The sequence below is a fragment of the Protopterus annectens genome, chromosome 2.part0 (genome assembly GCF_019279795.1).
Source record: "Protopterus annectens isolate FY-2018-M chromosome 2.part0, PAN1.0, whole genome shotgun sequence".
Classification (NCBI taxonomy): Eukaryota; Metazoa; Chordata; order Ceratodontiformes; family Protopteridae; genus Protopterus; species Protopterus annectens.
In genome coordinates, this window is record NC_056728.1 from 618,834,283 (window position 1) to 618,855,087 (window position 20,805).

A 20,805-nucleotide genomic window follows, 5' to 3' on the forward strand; every position below is an offset into this window, starting at 1 on the left:
GATATGTCACAGTTAATGATAGTAAAACAGGATGCAAGAAACACAGCTTCTAGTAACAAAGTAAGGATATTAAACTTGTGAAGGTAGGATTAGAAGGAGAGCCTGTAATTATTTTACCACAAAGTGAAAAACTAAGGTGTCTGTAATGCAGAAAGGATTCAACGTGGTTTTCAGTTAGGAGGCTCTTGGAGAATTTATAGTAGTAGTGAACTACAAAATCAGGTTTTGAGAGATGTGTTGTTGGAATATGTGCAGTGCCAATGAGTGAAAATGTGTTGTCATAGAGACTTTTTGAAGGAAGATGCATTACTGATAGTTCTTATTGGAGAGAGTTCCATTGTTTGGTGGTAGAAAAAGAGTAGAGCATTTGGCCTACTGACAGATTTGGTCTTTCACCTTTCAAGAGGGATTGATTCTCTGATCTGAGAAGCCTATTTGGGTGACACTGACTGAGTATAGAAGTAAGGGCTGGACAGTCAGGTGGTTTGAAAATAATTTTGTGTGCTGTAGTTAGTTGTAGGTATGTGAGGTAATTTAGAAGTTTCAACCAGTTTAGGAACTGTAGGGAGACAAAATGATGGGAGGAATATTTAGCATTAGTTGCAAACTTGGCAACATTGTTATAACAGCTCTCAAGCTTGGATTTCAGAGAGGTTTGACTATTGGTGAGTAGAGGTGCACCATATAAGAGAGAGAGAAGGAGAAAAGTGGAGGTGAGGGTTTGCTTTGTGAAGTTGTTAAGGTTTTGTTTATGTCTGTAGAGGGTATCCAGTTTTTGGTATGTTGTTTTGATACAATTATGTACACGTGGGTCATATGTTAGGTTTTCTTCTATGATGACACCTAATAGTTTTGTGTGGGACAGAACTTCAATAATGGCCTTGTTTTGAGAGTGTATATTCAGTTCTGTCCTGTTTAGGGACTGAATTTTTAGGGGTGAATAAGAGGAGTTTAGTTTTGTTAGGACTGAGTGCAAGATGGTTGTTGGTCATCCAGGTTTTGGTAGATGAAAAGGTGTTTTGAGTAATTTGTTGAAGTTCATATGTAGAATTAGCAGTGCAGATGATTGTAGAATCATCTGCATATTGTATTACTGTAGCATGAGTTAGAGTGGAGTGTAAGTTGTTGATAAAGATATTGAATAGAAGTGGCCCAAGTATGGAGCCTTGGGGAACACCTGTAGTTCTGTTAAGGAATGGAGAGAAAGACTTATGCCATTTGGTGGATTGTTGTCTATTTGTGAAGTAGTTAGAGAACCAGTTTAGGGTTAGGATTGAAATGCCTAGTCTAGAGAGTTTAGTAAGAAGTAGGGATGGGAGATCGTATCCAAGGCCTTGGAGACGTCAAGAAAGAGTGATGATACAATTTTGCCTGAATCCCAAGCTCAGTTCACTGTATCCATGAAGGATATAAGAGCTGCATTAGTACTATGAAATGGCCTGGAGCCATGCTGAGTAGGGGAAAGGATTTGATTATGAAGTAGATAGTTTAATAGTTGAGTATGAATGCATTTTTCTAAGATTTTAGAAATAGGGGAGAGAATTGCAATAGGGTGAAAGTTGTGGATGTCTGTGTTGTGACTGCTTTTGTGAAGTGGAAGAATATATGCTTTTTTCCATATACTGGGTACATAAAACTCTTGGATAGATCTGTTAAGAAGTATGCTAATAGGGTAGGCTATGGTTTTAGCTGTCATTTGAAGATATTCTGAGGGTAGTTGTAGTGAGTGGTTTGAGCTTGAGGAGTAGTTTTGTTATGGTAGCAGCATATATAGGAGAAAAGGAAAAGCTAAGCAAAGAAGGAGTAGTGTTGTTGCGTGAGGATTGCTTTTGAGGTAGAGGGTCAAATTTGCAGTTGTTTTATGAAATTTGGCAGTAGCATTAGCTACTGAGTTGATAAAGTATGAGTTGAAGAGTACAGCTGTTTTGCTAGGGGTTTTGTCAAGATCTGTACATGGATTGTTCTTTGAACCTGGGTTTAGAAGGGATGAGACAGAGTTCTAAAATTTTTGGGGTTTTGTTTATGGTTGTTTTGAAGACTGTGATAGTATTCCTTTTTGTTTGATGTGTTTATACTCAAGGCCATAATCACCTACAGCCGTGACATCATTGACCACTTGCCACCAGATATGGTCACAGAAGGGCTTGTCAGCTAACACCTTCTGTAAAAGACATGATCAGTGTTAACTGAGGGCTTGCACTATAGCCTCATTTTCAACATCTAAGAATGCAGGCTTACATGGGACAGATTTTTGGGGGTCCATATCCCTGCATGGGAATAAAAAACTAGAAAGGAATATATGTATCAGAAAAAGAAACAGTGACTAGCAAGAAAACAAACATCCATTTATGAAGGCATCATTAAAAATTACATAACTGATCTAATATAGAACTGTAATCCCCCCAATGACCAGCACTATGAAAAACCTAAGGATAACAACATGTGTAACTCCGGAATATATAGCAGCATTAACAATGAATCAAGTGTATGGAATTAAAATGTTACCATTTTGGATGACCTTTATTAATGTCAGGCATATACAACAAGCTTAATACAGTTTTATGTTTAAAATAGAACTTTCACATTGCTAACTGATATAAAAATGTTCTCACGTGTTCACACACTCAGAAAAAATGTTGCAATAAAGGCAAGTAACAGTAGATAGGGATCCTTCCAATAACAGCTGCTATAGCTACTATGCCAAGTGAAATGTCCAAAGTGCAGATATGATCTGAAAATAACATCGCTACTGTTTAACTACTAGTTGTAAAGAAACATCAAATACCTTGATATGATTTGTATTATAGTTTGACAAAAGTAATGCAACTGCAGCAATCAAACAGCAATATCTTAAACTGATGAATCCAGTCTTTCCTAATATGATACAAGTTCCTTAGCCCCAAATTCTGCTTATACAGTGTATATAACCCCTCTGTACTTGATGAATATGTAAATCAGGTCTCAGCTCATTATCATTCATGAATGACACAATCTGCTTGAAGGGCTGGTCAAGTAAACATGGTGTGAGGGCCTACACAATGCTGTGCACATATTCTAGCAGTACAAGACTGAATGCTAAGAAGTGGGGCTTGCTAAGAGCTTGCAATTGTGACTCATTAGCAGTGGTGCATGAATAAGTAAATGTTTAACACTCCTGCCACTTTGATGTACACTTACAGAGAGTAAGTCAGGGACAATACACTTTCAAAAGAAGTTTCAGATTACACTGACTTACTTAGGAGATAAAACATTATAACACATTTCAGAATATATGCTTAAGAGGTAAGCGTGCCTTTGAATATAAATTGTGTAGGTTATGTGAAGTGCATAAAAGTGAAACATACAAAACAATAGATATCTAAATATATTATTATAATGCTGTCCCTTTACAAATATATCAAAAGATAGTTACTGCTCACAAAAGAAAAGGAAGTGTGCAGTCCTGTGCTGCATACATTTCTTCTTACTGTGGAATGATTTATTAGGTTAACTGAAGCAACTATCACATTCATTCAGACATCAGCTGAAATAAAAGACAACTTTGATAAGATGGGTATATTGCTCCATAAATGTAAAATGTTAGAATGTCAAAGCTTGAATATATGTGTTCCACTTTCTCTGACTCATACATACCTCTCTGCATGTAGCACATATTGTTAATCATCTCAATATTTTGAGTTAATCCCATGGTTTCAAGGTTCAAATCTAGAGTTTGCAATATCTGAGTGAAACTAGGGATCATGTCCATATTTGCATGGTATAAGACCACAGAGTTGAGAAATCAGTGCAAAAACACATTTTTGTTTGTTTCTTTCTTTTTTAGCTTCATCCTTTGCAAAAAACTTGGTATTGCATATTGGTAGCTGCCAGTGGTCATTAGCAGTGAATAATAATTCACTTCCCAAGGCAAACATTCAGAAATGTAATTTGACATGCTATCAGTACTTGTAGCACAAATGAAACTGGCTTTGATGCACTTCTATCAGCACTCTAGGCAGTATTGAGTGAAGACAATTCACCTGTCAATTACCTTAATGGCTGAAGGTGTCAATGCAATGTAAATGTAAAACAACATCAAAGGTAATGCAGGGTTCAAATCCTGATTGCAGATAGTTTTACTGAGGTGGTCAGAATGAGAATCATCATACACTTTTTATTATGAATTGAACATTAAGTACAACTGTCAAGTTGCAACGTGAAATGTACAGCCCAGCTCTGTGTAATGAATGAAAAATATATTACCTATAGTATCCTATACTGTTTGTGAATTGTGTTATGCATAACACTGATGAAATTACAGTTGCATGTACATAATGTTAACAATACTTAATAGTAACTGGCAAAGAACATGTGTTACGTCACGTTTTCTGTGGCTCAATGTGTTAATGCACTAACATATATGTAACAGTAACAGCAATGCATTGTTTGCTTCCAGATTTTCATAATCCAAATGTACTATTCACAGTGATACAAATATTTTGCTGTTGGAACTTGAACTTGTTAGCTGTGATAACCTATTTTATATGCATGATGTAAAAATAACACATTTGCAAAAGTGTTGGAAAATAAAATTAGTGACATAATTAATGTGCAAATATTTATAATATTCTTGATTAATTCTACATATTTTTGAAGAAGTAATCATGGCAGCAATACATTTCCCTTAAAAGCATGTAACTCTTACTTGTATATGGTATGTACAAAATGAGCTTATGTAATCTCCGGTGTGCCCTTTCCTCAAGAAGTGTCATTACATGAAGGCATAATAACATATAACAGAAATGAAAGTTATTGAAGCATACACTGTTAAAAGATTGCATGTGTCACTGTAATGCCAAAGGTGCTGGGTTCTTTGGTAGATATACCCTTTTTGAGATTCTGTTTTTATTTTTATTTCATTTTATTATTTATTTTGCCTTTGTGTGATGAGTGGCATTGTGCACAATTAAATATTAGCCATCACTATCAGTCAGCAACTGTTCTCAATATTTTAATTTGGGCTGCCTTCAGCAGCGCAAATGAAACTAGAAACACTGCTCTTCTGTCAGCACTCGGAATAGTACTAAGTGAAGAAAATACACCTGTCAGTTTCTTTTCTCTGTGGCTTAAGGTTTTAATCCAGTATTCAGTTATTTTTGTGTTTAATAGGGATACTAAAGTAAACAGGTGTCCTTCATTCTTTCTTTCTTTTAAGAAATGTAGGCACTGCAATGTAAAAAGTGAAGAAATCCTGGGTAAAAGCGCATGATGTGACTAAAATATATATGCTTTTTCTTATGTTTACATAGGGAAATGAATGGATTAAGACCCTTGGCTTGATCTAATAACATGTTTTAAGGGTAAGCAAGTAAATAAAAGAATATGTAATGATTTTTTTTCTCTAGCAAATAAATGTTCACAGTGCAACATCAATAGCTTGTACCTGAAGGCAACTGTGTATATGGTCGTCATGTTTCTGCTGAGAAGGTCAATAAACAGAATACTCTTTTCTTTCAATGGCTAAAAAATAATGTTTTCTGAAGCCATTCAAGCTGTTTTCTACATCTGGGAGAGGAATAAAGAAAAGACAAAAACAGACAGCACTTATTGTAAGTAGAAGCACAGGCTGTACCATGTATCTTAGCATGGATAATCTTCATTATAGGTCAGTTCAAGCCTGTGAGTGTAGCTGTCAATCTGGAACAATTGCTCCTATTTGGAGGGTTAAAGTTCATTACTTGAAAATATACATACTTTAATGTGTTTGTATTAAGTTAATAGGTTAAGCAGCGTATATTTGTTTTTTGTTTGAGGGTGTTCATTAAAACAAAAGGTCATTTAAGATGAGACATAACTTCAAATGGATATGACAAGAAACAACTTTGTAAAAGATCAACCTGACAAACATTAGTGTATGCATGTAAAACAAAAGATGAAACTAGACATTTAAAAAGCAGCTATATATACCAGGTGGGAATAATAACTTATCGTAATTACACCACTTTCCATATTATCTTCAAATGTGAATGATCTCAAAGGTATATATAAAAAAGAAAGAGTAGTGAACTATATTTAAAATGCACAGTGCAAATAGCTATGCTACAGGAGACATATTTGGAAATAACTGAACACATGAATTTGATAAAGAAAGGATTTCAGGATGGTTATTTAGCAGAATATCTGGGACAAAGGAAAATGGGAACACTTACATTAATTGATAGGGGAGCTGCAGTGGTGATAGAATAAGAAAAATATTGTAATAGCAGATTTGTAGTAATAAGGTACTACTGGCAAGCAGATTTGTAGTAATAAGGTACTACTGGCAAGGATGGAAGAATATGCTGGCATGCATTTATATTCCACCTAAAACTGCTACAATGGAACTTAAGAAAATTATGAGAATATTACTTATAGGTCTGGACTCTAATTTTATTTGCGACAGTGAGGCTATATCTAGGGGACCTAGAAGGGAAAACATAACAAAAGAAGGAAGATTTTTGAAGAAATGTATAAAAATATTTGGTATGGAAGATGTAACTTCAGTAGGAGCTGCTTGGGGAGACTTTCCATATTATTCAACAAGGTATATAAATTGGGCTAGGCTAGACAGAAGTTATATTTCACAGGAGCATATGCATTTAATTGAAAGTTTTGATACACATCCACTATTTCACATCACATGCCAATAAGAACTAAAGTAAAAATGCAGGGTAATGAAATAAAAATGAGACGTTGTTGTTTGCTCACCTATCAGTTAAACAGAGAGGAATTTAAGGAATGCATAGTGGAAATTATTCTGACATTATTAAGGAAAATAGAAATTTATTCAGGAAATATAGCTGGGTGTGGGATAAAATTAAAGTGGACTTTAGAAATAGGGTAGAAATAAAAGGAAAAATATATGCTTAAGAAGTAACAATAATTATTTAGAGGAACTGACAAAGGTTACATTATTGCAGAATAGGAGGAATATCACAGAACAAGAGGTGCAACTGCAGATTGCTAAAGAGAAAATAAAGGACTACCTTGATAATATACATGAGTTTAGAAAGATTACTGTTAAGCAACTGATTTTTGATAATTATTCCAGAGCACAAAAGCTTTTAGCACAACAGCTCAGGCAACAGAAGATAAAAGGGTTGTTGCCAATTATAGGAACCTATAACAAGGAAAATAACCAGAGATCATGTAGAGGTATTGGAAATATTTCGGACATTTTATGAAAATTTGTATAAAGCAGAGAAGTGTGGAAATCCAGAAAAAGTACAAATGAAAAGTTTATGGAAGAATTAAATATGCCAAGATTAGAGGTAGATGAGATTCAATTACTAACAGTTAGGATAGTAGGAGATGAGATAAAACTAGCGATGCATAACTAATCTACAGGAAAGTTATTCCTGTGTAAGTTTGGAAGCTAGTAGGGAAGAAAGTGATAATGATCTGGAAAGATTTGTTTATCAGTATTTTAAAAAGGAGAAGCAGCAACAACATCCAAAAAGAAAGCTGTGAGGGTTGTAATACCTAAAGATGGTAAAGACCCATCAGAGCCATCATATTCATATAAGACCATTTCTATTCTAAACCATGATCACACGTGTTTATGTCTATAATGGCTACAAAAATGGTAAAGGTGATACCAAAACTGATAGATATGAATCAATATGGTTTTGTAGAGGGGAGGCAGATATTTGACAACATTAGTAGAACACTGATAATCTGGAGGGAAGTAGAATGTAAGATAATACCACTGTTGTTGGTGGGTCTTGATATAGAGAACGCTTTCAACAGAGTAAGATGGGATTTTATGAGTATGGTAATGGAAGCATTTGTACTACCTGATAAAATTAAAGATTGATTAGGAAGACATGAGGGATTGGAGGTGTAAATTAGAGTGTGGGGACTTCCTGTTTTATAAGTTCTGTTTAAGCAGATGAACTAGGCAGGGGTGTTCTCTTTCCCCTTTTTTATTTATGCTATATTTAGAAACATTGGCAAAGAAAATAAGGGACTCAGACATTCAAGAATATAAATGGTGTGGTAATCAAGAAATGCAGATGATATTATTTTGCACCTGATGAAACCAATAAAGGGTGTTTCAGTATTGTGGTATATTCTGGGACAGTTTCAAGTCTTTGAGATGCAAAATTAATGAAAATAAAGCAAAGGCAATAGCTGTAAAATGTGTACCCACACACGAGTTGGTTCAGCAATACTCATATTTATAGGGACATGATAAAATAGAATTTCTTAGGAGTATGGGCTAAAGAAGATTCTGTTATGTGTATATAATTAACTTTAAGCAAATCAACAAACGTTTTTCATGGTGAGAATCATAAAATCAAGAACTGCCATCCTATATCCACATTGAGACAACTGGGATACAAAGTGTTGCACTTAAAAATACAAAGTGCTTCTAATCTATCGAATGTCAGGTTCATATTACTTCCATGAGTTACACATGTTTTATCCAGAGCACAACTTTTAAAAACAAAAAGATTAATCTGATGCTATTCCATCACATACAATACCACTGAACTGTTCACATTTTTATTTTTAATATCTGTAATATGCTTCTTAGTCTGACATTGACCTTTCTGCTATTTTGCTCTGTATATTTCTTAAGTCTACATGTGCAAAATATGTCACATACTATAAATGAACTTTACATACGAAATATTGCTTCACTTTATAACACCTGTTATTAATATATAATCTGTTTTCTCTCATATAATAAATGCCAAATACTGCAGTTCTGATATAGAACAGTCTCAATATATGATGTTAATAGCTTCTGAGGAAAAATATTAAGAACAAACATTTCACTCTAATCACTTGCATTTTGGTAAGAAAATACTAGCCTAAGAGACAGATTTATGAAAAGATATTAATTTGTAACAAAATGTACCAGCTTTCTTTTATGTTACCTTCTTCACTCTTCATGAAAAAGATGACTAGACAGTCACAAAATATGTATGAAAAGCTCCACTGTCACTTTGACTCACACCTCTATTGAGCATTCTAACATTTGAATTTAACCTTAGGTCTTGTCCAATAATTACTTTTTCTACAGTTCTGAAAGCTTCTCATAAAACCGATTTCTGGTAACCCCTTTCTAACAACCTTCCACCCACTTTGTTCTGAATTCTGCAAAATTCCTGATCAGAATTGGTATTTTGACTTGCTCTTAATAATTCATTATAGGTAAAGCTTCCAGTAGATGGTAGATGAGTAGTGTATTCATGTAAAAATGAATACAGTGAGATAGTCTTCCTATATAACTTGCATTCTATCATCTTTTGATTAGTACCCATAAGACTAACATTTAACAAATGGATTGACGAATTTGGTACAGACCTTAAAAAGGCAGTGCTACTTGAATCCATATTTAACTGATCTCACGCTTAAATATTATTTTTCTTCCTTACAGATGAATAATAAATAATATGTGTAACAGCTATACAATATTGCTTTCTGCCTACTGTGTGATAAATTCATCTTTCAAAACTGGTATAAAAATATTCACATATGATGATATGACATATGCCGCCATTATTGTTCTAGCTTTCTAATTGTAAAAATATTTTTAAATCCAAGCACAGGCTCCAACCCAAGTGACTATATATCCTTTACATGGGATATTCAGGATTGTAGGTTATAAAGCATCAATGTTACCTCAATAGCAGTCCTCTTACCAACATATCATGGACAATACTTTTTGTGTCCTGGAGAACTTATTGATCTAACATATTTTAATTACATCTAACATTAAACCTACATGATACTAAAATGACTCCACAGTTGTGGTGCATGCAATAAGTACTGAGATTTATAGTGTGTAAGCCTCAAAAGGTAGGGGTTCTAATCTCACTCTGCCCAACATGGTGCATATGTATGTCACTATGGCATACTGAAGTCTTTGTAACTTAGACATAGTTAGGGTTTTGCATCATTTAATTTGTTCACACCTTGCCCTGTAACAGACCTTATCACAAATTATGAATGCATGAGTACACTGGTCACCACCATTGTCCTTGGTAGACCGCCATACAGATGTGAACCTATGGAGCCATGCACATATACTGCTGTCCCTTGCTGAAGTCATATTTCTGCTGTGCTGCCATGCCTTGCTGTGCCGCTTCACTGCTGGTATGTCCATAAGTTATCCCCTCAGACTCCTGGAACAGAAACATACACAGGTCCATGACATACCTGTCATTGTGTAACAATACCGCCAGTACATCATACAACATAAGGTCCACAAAAATCTGAGTACTCATGACACATGCCAGCATACAATGTATGTTGGTGACCACTACAAGTGGTATGGCAAAACATTACTGCATTACACAAGTACATGTCAAGTAATATAGTCACCTTGTGCATCAGACACATATCTTCATTCCCCTGCATTGATGGAAGGATGATAGGGATGTGGCACAGGTATCATCACTTGCACAGGGTGATGTGTGTGGGGGTGCAGGAGGTCTAGGCTGGCCCAAATGGTTGACAGCATATGTGTGAGTCAGAAAGGGGTGCTGGTCAGATGGACCATGAAGAGGTGCCGTGTGTGTCTGTAAGTGACCTGCATGTGACAGGGCTGTGTGAGTGTGTGCATGTACACAGTCTAGCTCTGTGCTAGCCCTACACATGTGTATGTTGGACAGCTTTGAACCATACATGGTAGAGTTGACAGTTCACTGTCTCTAGCCCTGAACAAGGGAAGTGGCTCTGCCAGGAGTTACATTGGCACCACCATGCCCAAGGTCACCTGATGGTGACTGCTGTCTGCTGGGACCATGCCCACCATGGAGCTTCCCATGACCACATGCCCATGGCCTGCTACATCATCATGTGGACAGCACACTCTCCTTTGTATTGCTGGATGTACTGCCACTATGGGAGCTTAACTGTGCACTGCCACATGGACTCGCAGTAGATGGTGATGCCCAACTCCAACTACACGTTCCAGCACAATGTGCAGAAAAAGACAGACACTGTCTCAGCACACCATCTGTCCAATGCATTAGTGAACTGATACAGGGTATCCCCAATGTGGTGGAGGCAGTCACAGATGTCAGACTGTGCTGCATCCATAACCCTATGCATACATCTGGTGTTCCATTCAGAATGTGCCTCTGCCTCCATGATGGCCCGAAACATGCACCAAATAACCCATGATGTGGCACCTGCAACAGGTGATGGACAGACAGCAGTCCTCCTATGAGCACCCTTGTTAGTCTGCCTGTGTTGGACCTTACCAGCTCTCTGGCTATGGCCAATGTCTACACTCACTGATGCCATAGTTACCACATTGGACTGTTCAATGTGTCCACCCTCTAACTATTCAATATTTGAGGCCTGTGGGGACTGGTATGTGTGGACATAGTGACTGTGTGCAGTGACAATGGGGGCAGAAGAAGGATGTCAACCTGTGGGACAGATTCAGCCCCCGACAACCCCACCTGTGCCTCCCTGTGGCCACCATCATCATCAGAGTCCAAAGAGACACTGACATCAGGTAGTGTGGGGGACAGACCCCAACCCTCCCTGGTCACCTGTAGAAACCAAGACAAAAACAGTACATTAGTACCTGAACTATTATGTATGGGAAATGCACACAAAGAGTCATAATAATGAGGATCCACAATGGCATTACCAATCTCACATCTTCTCATCTCTGCTTTTATGCACAACAGACTTCCTCAGAACAAAATAAACATTGGACTCAAGACCTGTATAACAAGCACATCAAGTAAATCATGTGATACTTGACCAGTACAATGTACCTTTTAGGTATGCAATATGACACTATACCTGATAAAACAACACATAAAACCCAGTACATCTATCTTAACAAATATATACAGATACAAGTTTCAGTGCCTAAGGTATGTACCATTAACCTTTTGGTTTTTACAAGGCATGTCGGATTAATTGTCTCTTGTACACCAGGAGGCTTATTTGCTCTGAGCAATAACTGCAAAAGTGTGTCTGCCAATTCAACTACACTCCTGAGATTACCCAGTCTGGGAAACTTAGGTAACTGTTACAGACTGGAACATACAAACATTCTACTCTGGTTACACACAACATTAAGTGTGCATAGGGAATTATCCTGGCCCTCCACCTCAATAGCATATATATGTTCCACAACAAAACAGTATCAAGCTTACCAGGAGCAGGACCATGGCCTTGGACAACTTCTGGTAGACGTGTAAAAAGGTGAGGGTGAGGTAATTTCAATACAACTGCATGTTGCAGCACAACAAGGTAATACCTGCATATATCTCACATGTACAGTAGCTACTGTGTTACTTGATGTATTGGTGACATTCTGAGTGTGGGTGTACAACTGAGCTTAACCCCCCACAGCACATAGACATGACACCTATGTAAAGGTATATACAGCCTGACAGAATGACTGCTACAGTGATACAATGGTGATCACAGTAAGCTTACGTGCACACTCCTCTGCTGTGGACACTGTGGCACCCACCTCCATGATGTATGGTGTGATGGATGCCTGGGAGCTGTCATGTGTCCCTAGGTTCGCCAGGAATTCCTCAGTGACCATGAGTGGTTGTTCCATTGCAGGCCCTCTGCCAGTGATGGCACAATCCCTGGATAGATCAGCTTCCCTTCATCGTGCAGTATTCACCATGTCTCTAGCATGGTGTCAAACCTGCTCATATGTCCTGTCCTGGTGGCCAGTCTCATTCACATCCTGGACAAGGTCTGCCCACAATGCAGCCTGCTGTTTCATGCTATGCCTCCCCCTAGATAGGAGGATTGATGATGCTGCCATAGTCCTTGAACTATTAGTTCATTCTACACATCTGAGAAGGGGGCATGATATCTATGATGCATTAGTCCTGAAAGACACCAAAAGGGAAACACGTTACAGGATTAAATACATGGATGTCCACTATGTACAGATACAGCAAGAACAAAATGTCTGGCACTATCCACTGCTTGCTCGCACATGTCATACCCTACAGTGTGACAACATACTACATGTGTGGATAGAACCGAGACAGTATCATTATTGAGGTAGTTCCCTGTGTGAGATAAGAGATTCTGCTGTATGATCATACACACAACACTCTGGTCCACTGTTGTGTGTCTCCTAAGGCCAGCCCCCCAATAATATGTCATAAGATCAGTGCCAGACAAATAGCAGTGTGTAATTATGACCACTATATAGGGACAGTCCAACAACACCAGTGTGCCACAATGACAAAAGACAATGTAACCCTGATATATTGTATGCCCCCTATATGTGGGGTATCAATGACATGTCATTACCAGAGGTCTATGACAGGCTTACTGCTGTAATGCCTATTCCCCATAGCTTTATCCTCCCATATGCATCCTGCTATACACAAAAAGTAGTTATATACCTGGTGGAGTGCAGTATTCATCTGCTGAAATGCGCTACTGGTAATGTTTAGCAAAGGTGTGCTCTGTGTGAGGAAAGTCTCATACAGAAGTTTCCCCATAGCCAGCTGCTTGCATTTTAACATGCTTCTCATTAGCAAGTAATTGCCTCTAAACCAATCTGTGACTCTGATATGCTAATTTCAGCCAAAACAGCTGAGTTGCACTATCATTAACCAATGACATACAACCACTATGCAATATATAAGCCCTTCGTGTAAAACAGGGCCCCTTTCTTAGCTGTTGAGAGGAACATTACTGGAGTGAGGAGACTACATCATTGCAGAGGGTATGTCTGTAGCAGAAACATTTACATAGAGCTGTGTGCACCACAAGCTGCAGCTGCTGCTGCAGGTAATACACATAGACAGTGTGAACACTTTGGAGGACAAGTTGTAGGTGTATCTGTGTCAGCTGTGTCAGTCTTGTTGAGAGCAGAGCCAAGGTGAGGGTACCATTTACACTCCAATTATGGCATGTGTTTAACGTATGTATGTTAGGCAACTGTGTTAATAACAGAGTAATAGGTGACATAGTAATGCTATACGGATATGTGAAGTGTCTCCCTACCTGTAGGCCTGTCACTTCCTCCAGTGAAAAGTTATTTAATTTGCAATGGTTTGTGTGGCTAATGGGTGTATTCATTAATTGCTGTCTTCACAATAATGTAATTGAAATGCAACACAACACTGGATTTGAACCCAGAACTGTGTGTGGCAAAATGTACTGCATGCAGGGCATTCAACAGACTGAGCTACTGAGTCACTGCTGCAGCAGCTGTATTTGCAAGATATACAGTACGTGCACACATATAGGCTGTGACAAACATTCTCTACATCCATCAGTATGTGCATGGCTTTATATGGATGTATTTCTGCACTAGGTCCCAGTTGAATATGTATTTTGCCATGAATGCCTTAGCAGGTGACTTTCTACATGTTGCTGATCAAAGGGCATGTTTACCTGCTATCACAGGCCTCAGTTACATCCATTATCATGTCTTTGGCTGTCTAGTGCTGTACTATTGCACCACAGCCCCAGGTACACTCCCATTTTCTCCATTACTTTTTATTCCAGTTTGCACAGTGTGGCATGACGTGCAGCTCCTCTGATACACACCTAATGACTGTAACTGGCAATTACTATGTTTTGTTTAAACCACCTCCTTTATGAAAGAGTTGTGTGGTGTGGTGGGTTAATGCATTGTGCTGCAGGTGTGATGGGGTCAAGTTCAAAACATGCCAGATGTATTTATTTTGTACGTGTCTTGCAATGTTAGAAACACATATAGTCATTATAGCTCTATTTAGCTGAGCTCAGCAAAGCTGCACAACATGCCTTGCTAAAAAAATATAAAGAAAAGAAAAAAGGGGACATAGGAAAGTGGTGAAATGGGAGCAAGCAGAAAGAAAAACATAGTGAAAGGCAGGGAGGGATATGCAGGAAGTGTGTAGGAAAAAAACATAGCTATCCATTTCTTGTACAGCAACAACTGTGCACTTTGGCCATATCTGTAGATGAATTTGGAGAAAGAGAGAGGGGTGAAGACATCATAACTATGTTGTCAACCAAGTGGACCAAATTACATGTGTCCAGTTGTCACATGTGCGAAATGGAGAGCTATGTATGGGACAATTTGTTTTTGCGGGGGGGGACAGGTGTCCATTATTTTTTTAAGGTGAGAGTGGAATGTTGGGGAAGGGACATAGGTACATGTGGAGGAGGTAGTTGGATAGGTGAGGATACATTTACAGACAAGACAGACAAAAGAGCAGACAGAGGTGGTGTGTGACACATGAGGGGTGAACACCTTGGATAGAGATGGTGTTGTGGAATTCAAGTCCCATGAGCCTCCAGATGGCAGCAGAATGGCTCACATCCCCATCCATGGGACTGTCAGCACAGCTCCTTCACTGCCCCTGGGTTGCTGTGCTGGAGGCTGGGCACCACGGTAAGGCTGCCACACCAGGTTGGCCAGCATGTCCTCAATCCAGCGCAAGCAGCAGTCATAGCCACTGTGGACTATCCTGCACACCAAGACCAGCAGTTCAGCCCGGGTGACAACTCCCCCTCCACCACCCCTCCCAGATGGGGGCCCATCCCCATCCCATGGATTGGCACTACTTGACCACCACAGGTATTGCAAGGACAGCAGAGGTGCCACCACCGGTCTGGATCCCAGACTTGGACAGTATGGGCCAAGCAATAGCACATGCAGGTACAAAACTAAACAGAACATGTGCACATCATGTGGACTTATAGAGCCACCAAGGTGTTCTGTAAGCAGATTTGGTAAGACTGCATTCCAAATAATAATGCCTGTGGTAATCATGTGACTGACAGATCATACAATATTAATTACAGTATGAGACATTGCTACACTTGAGAGGGATGTTTGTGTACAGTTCATAAACTACACAGCCATCATGCTTTAGTTGCCAGGCAAAGGAACAGAACATAATAGCTGTGACTGCAGGGGGACATCTGCAAATAATGTAATAAGTGACTGCAGCAACTTAGTACAGACATGCAAGGAATATAGCCATACTGGAAGTCGACAGATTTATTTATGAAACAACAATGCTGGTGGACATGTTATTCTTATTAATTTTAAAACTCTGTGAAATCTAAACACAATATCTGCTCATAATATGGGCTACCTCACTTATATACCTCTTGCTCCTAGGGGAGAGAAAATGTGAGCATTACATGACTGATACTGTCCCAGAGATAACCTTGAACCATACTATAATATAAGTTGAGCAATACAAGTTGCAGAACATTCTTTTTTGCATTCTACAACTATTACAGTGTTATAATTGACTGCACTGACAGTAGAACACACATGCATAGAATACCACCATTCTGCATACAGTAAAACAGCTTTATTGTAGTATCAACAATGCTAGTGAACATTTTGTATTGTTATTGCTTTGAAATATCTGTGAAGAACACACACAATATCTGCCCATGGAGTGGGCTACCTCACCCATACACCTTTATTACCTGAAGTACACAGAGAGTATTATGTGACCAAAAGTGGCCTAGAGACGGCCTTGGACAGTACCATGAGTTAAGCAATACAGTTTGCAGGCCATTAGTTTTGCATTCCACATCTATTACAGTATTACACTTGACTGCAGCAACCTTACCATAGACAAGCACTGCAAACAGCTCTACTACCATGGTTATGACAACACAATCCTGCTGAACACCATTTTGTTTACTGTTATTGGTAACGTTTAATGTTTATTGAACATCAGTTGGTATTCTTTATGTATTGAGCTACAGCTCTAATTGCCCATTTATTGCACTACAGGTCTACCTGCCCATTTATTGCACTACAGCTTTTCTTGTGTATACTTTATTGCAGTAAATGCTTTAGCCTTTCTTGCTTATTGTACTACAGTTAGCATACTACAGTCGTACTTATCACACTCACAGCACAACTTGGCCAGGTGTCTGGCATGGGACTCGACACTGCAAGCCATCTCAGCTGCAGCTGTTGGGAGAGAAGCACACCATTATGCATACCAGTTTTGCAGACATTCAGCTTGCATTTTGGTTAGACAGTAGAAAACATACTTACATACTTGTGGGGCATTCCCATCTCTCGCTGCTTGGACCCAGGTGTCCAAGGTTCTCCTCTTTCTCCTTTTCAGGTCATCATAATGATGACATGGCTCACCTGTGCAGGGGATACCAGTAACACTGGTGAGTTCCCTGGCCTAATGGTCAAAGGCCTCTGCCTTACACTCTGAGCCCTGAAATCCACCCTGCATCAGCCGAGGTTCCTGGTTTTTAACAAGAAGCCCAACCATTACCCTGGACTACTGAATACCCCACCTCTGTGCCCAAAAGCTCACACCTTCACCAACACCGCCAGCCATACCAAAAGTTGATTGAACTCCAATGACTGTTGCAGAATTCCTGCCTACTGGGCTTAATATAACCTGTTTGCCTGCCCTTACACATCAATGAGCAACATTCAAAAAAGTGTTGCATCACTTAGCAGTGGGCAAACCAGCTAAGTGAAGCCAAGCAACATGAAAATTCACAGAACTATGGTTTTAGCGAGGCTTAGCACCGCACAAAAATTGGTAGCCATTACATGCTTATGCACTGCTTAACATGAATGAACAGTGCTTAGCAGAGTGTAGCAGTGCCAAAATTCACAATAGTTTCATAAAATTATGAAAAAGTAGTACATTCATTTACAGATATTTTCTGCATGTTATGGACGTGAACCCAGGACCTACTACACATAAAACTGTAACTCTACCCATGTAGCTAGTTGGATGGCATAAAAACTAGTATACCTGCACATATACTACTAGGCTACCTGTTAGTGTTGCTGAACGTCATGCTGAGCAAATGAAAATTAAAAAAAAAAATTAATTATGATAATTAATTACATCCAGTTTCTATTTTTAGATGTCTGGCAGGTGTCAGATATGTATGTATGAGCTCTGCTTGGCACTGCTGCACTCCGGACCACTCCACACAAATAAAAATAAAAAAAAAAATGTAATTATGATAATTAATTACATCCGGTTTCTATTTTTAGATGCCTGCCTGGTGTTAGCTGTCAACATGTGAGCACAGCATAACACATAATAAAAATGACTTATTATACATTTGACGCGCTTTACATTACAACGGTGGCGGGAGCATTACAGGGAGCCTCACACTCATCTGCAGCCACAGGTAGCCACTACACCTCTCTTGCACTGATTCAATATCCATGTTCCTCAGCACTCCCTCAGCAGTGCACCATCATTAATATGCATAGTGTGCTGCCAAAGGGGAACCATGGCCATGTACAGAGATATATTCTGTATAGGCTCTACACAGTGCCCACATGGATTTTATTAAATCCTGGGGAATCGGGGATAAGTTTCCTTAGTTTAGAAGTTTTACCAGTGTCACAGTGTTGCTTATGATACAAGAAAATTATGAGGAAGTAAGTTAATCTGAATATCTGGTATAGAGTTGGTCATTAATTGTCCACAGAGTGTAACATTTAGTAATGACTGGTACCCCAGGCAAGCACTACTATGTCAAGTCATGTTGTAGCATCTGGTCCTAGTCACTGCTAAGGTGTATGTGCCAAAGACATTTTTATATGAATCTAGTGCATTTTTCTCCATGTACACAATATATTTTCCTACAGTTTTATAGATAGGAGATGTTGTATAAAAAGGAAGACTAATGTAAATAGCATTTTGAAATACACAAACTGCCTATGTGGAGGAGGATGCAAAAAATCAAACAAGTCTGTCCACATACAAGTTACACAAAAATCAGAATGAATGTAGTTAGGTCAGGGTGAAGGCAGAAAACATGACTCATGGACTACAGCAGAAATTGTGCATGTAAGAAAAGATTAAGCTCATTCTAGAAAGGAAGAACACTTGCACTGTTCATTGATTTTGAGTAACAGTTTACTTTCTTCCATATTGTAAAGCTATAAATCTAAATGTGATTGGACCATGCATGTGTGAGATTCAATGTGATTGTGTTATAGGGGAGCTGGGAAACTGACCCACAGACATAGTACAATAAACTATTCAGTGGGTTTGAGATACTTTAAATATATATATATATATATATATATATATATATATATATATATATATATATATATATGTATATATATACACACATACATATATGGGTCTATTTCAAAAGATCGAAATTTCACAACATCGAACCTTTGATCAGTGAAGACCAGATAATCAAAGTTGTGAAATGTTGAACTTTGTGAATGGAGATCGCCTTGCAGTGTGGAATGGGAAATTTACCATTCTCTTCACTGTAGTGCGATCTCGGAGTTGGTCCATTTAAGTAACAGAGGGTCTGAAGGGGTGCAGGGGGGGGCTTGCCCACCTGCAAAAACATGACAAAAGATGTTTTCACCTTTTAGATTTTGCTTTTTATGTTTGATATTTTACAACTTTGATTATCTGGTCTTCGATGATCAGAGGTTTGATGCTGTGAAAATTTTATATAAATATATATATATATGTGTGTGTGTGTGTGTGTATATATATATATATATATATATATATATATATATATATATATATATATATATATATATATATATATATATATATATATATATATATATATATATATATATATATATATATACACACACACACACACACACACACACACACACACACACACACATATATATATATATATATATATATATATATATATAAACAGATCCTTGTAGTGAGGTGTAAATGTTTTCCAGCTTTAGGGGGTAAGAAGATTCCCACCCTTAAGAAAAAACATTAATCCACAGAGAAACTTCTACTTCTAGACCATGGAAGTTGCTGGCTAAGCCTCCTTAAAACCAAGAAAAAAGAAAGACAAACTGTAGTCAATCTCAGTTGAGGCTGCAAAGTAGTCCTGCATTTATAACTTGTTTGGAAATCAATATTTCTTTATTGAAAATAAAAAAAAATATTAAATAGATGAGTGCTTTCACACTCAAAACATCATCAGATCTGATGCAATGTAAACAATATAAAGCAGACATCCACTTTTCCCATTAATCCATTTGCTTGTATATTGTTAGTTTAGAGTACGGATCCATAATCTTTTCAAAGGAATACAGTAACGCCATAGCATATTTTTATGAATGGGTTGCTTTGTGAATAGTGTTGTTCTGCAGCTGTTCTGAAATAAATTGTAATATTTATGTATCATTTAATTTTTGGTAGTGTTGCTGTCTTATTGTAAAAATTATGTCAAGATTTGTTACAGTTGTAATTATAGTTACATGTTGTGCATAGCTTAATGTAATCTAATGTAGATTTTTTGCTTCTAATGTAATTTTCTAATTAGCTACTTTCAGTTTCTGTTTTCTTTCATTTATTTTCATTATAATTTTGTTGACATTTAGTGATTGCATTTATGTTGGGTGTAGCTATTGCAGTGTGATTTCAGTGCGTATTTGTATGTGTGTAATGTGAGTAGTTTATTTTTTTATGAGCTGTTGTACTTCTAAGCTGGAAATTGGGCATTTTAGGGTTGAACGCCTTCACTCTCTTTACTTAATAGTGTAAATGGATAGAAGATTATTTCAATAAAGTATATCACAGGATGCATGCTCGTAGGGGACAAGAAAGTGTTTCTGTTGGATTCATGATTGTACTGTGAACAATATTTCTCCTATAGACAAAAATCTCAAACAAGTTCACTAAAAGCCACATGCAGGAAATAAATAAGCTTTTTTGCTTGGACAAGCCCCCTTGCACCTCCAACACTGCTGCAACTTGCGTATATCTACTCCAAAGTTACACAATAGTGTAAAAAAAGTGAAAACCTCAAGATTACTAACAACAGCTTTCAGAAATAAATAATTTGAGA